The following is a 1,707-nucleotide window of genomic DNA, read 5'->3' as shown; positions in this document are numbered from 1 at the left end:
AGTGGATTATTAAGCCCAGATGTGAAGCAGAGAGTGCTGTGGAAAGGATGGTTGGTATCAGAACAGGGCAAAGAAGGCTGTAGAGTAGAAGTGTGTCTGACCTTTGCTATCATCAGACTTGGGCTGATTTTGAGTTTGATTCTTTTTCCCCTTTAATGAAGCCAGGGGAACTCAAACATGACTCCCACTTGGTTTTAGAACCTGCTATTTGGTACCTTATCACAGACTTTATTCTTAATGGCTGAGAACACAAGCTCTGGATTTGAATCCCAGCTTCACTACTTATAGCTATGTGATCATGGGCAACCTGCTTAACCTTTCTGCACCTGAGTGTTCTTATTTGTAAAAAGGAGCTAATGATGATACTCACCTCACAGGGCTCTGTGAGGATTGAACAAGTCATAAATGGAAGGGACCAAAACCTGGTGAATGGTAATGGCCAGGAAACATAATTGTCATCATAATTGAAAAAAATGGTGTGAAGGCCACATCTGCCATCCTTCAGCTTTACAAGGTGTAAGGAGAACCAAACTCTACATCAGCCCAAGTCTGATTCCTATAACGCAGAGGTCAGACATGCCTCCAACCTCCAATCTTCTTTATCCAATAGGACACCAAGCATCCCTCCCACAATACTTTTACTTCTCTGCTAGTTTGCTAACCCATTGCAATGGTCACACAGAACTCACAGACAATACTCATGATTATGGGATTTATTACGGAAGTAAGCAGGGTACAATTCAGATTACAAACAGCTCAGGATACAGCAGTTCTCAGGTCAGGAATATGTCTTCTCAGCTGTACTGCTTCTATGCCTCACTCTTGTCATTGACTTCTCAGCCATGTTGCTCCTATGCCGCTTCTTTCCTCCTGCAAGTGTTACAAGCTCCTTTGGTGCTGCTGATATCCAAAGGAAACCTATTTCTGCAAGCTGTAGACTCCTGCCCTAAAGCATTCAGATTCACTCTGTCCTTGGACCAGGAGTCCAATCCTCTATCTCACCATGCCCCTGCCTCTTGCTGCTTCTGAGATAACTCCTTTTAGACCTAGCAGAATGACAGAACAGACCAATCCCTGAGTTAGGAAAGTGAAGGGCAGAATTGGTACCTGGTCAGGATTCTACCTTTGACCCCTAGCAGCTCCCTTCTATAATTTCATCTCTCCACTTCTTCCAAAATTGTGTCTAGCCAAGACTAGCTTTCCTCATTGACCATACGCTCCACAGCCAATTCTGATCTGGACTTACTTAGTCACTCACTCACTCAGTCACACAAGCACATTCTCTTCAACATAACACCAATGACTTCCTGTCATTCAGGTCCAGTGACATTTTCAGTCCAGCTTTCTGAACTTCCAGGAACACCAAGTTTGATAGTCTTACAAATATTATTTGAATAACTGCTTTTTTGTTGTTGTTGTTATGCGCTGTGGAGTTGGTTCTGACTCATAGCGACCCTCTACAGGGTTTCTGAGGCTGTGAATCTTTATGGGGGCAGAGAACCTCATCTTTCTTCTGTGGAACAGCTGGTAGTTTCGAACTACTGACCTTGAGGTTCGCAGCCTGATTCGTAACCACTACACTACCAGAGCTCCTTTAGGGGATCTTTTATTTTGGTACTTTTTAAGTATTTAATTTATTAGCTTTTTAATCATTTTTTAAAATTCAAACATGGTAAACCTAATTTGTTTTCATTGTTCTAGTACTAT

The sequence above is a fragment of the Chrysochloris asiatica genome, unplaced genomic scaffold, assembly GCF_000296735.1.
Source record: "Chrysochloris asiatica unplaced genomic scaffold, ChrAsi1.0 scaffold00082, whole genome shotgun sequence".
Classification (NCBI taxonomy): Eukaryota; Metazoa; Chordata; class Mammalia; order Afrosoricida; family Chrysochloridae; genus Chrysochloris; species Chrysochloris asiatica.
This window is presented reverse-complemented; position numbering follows the sequence as displayed.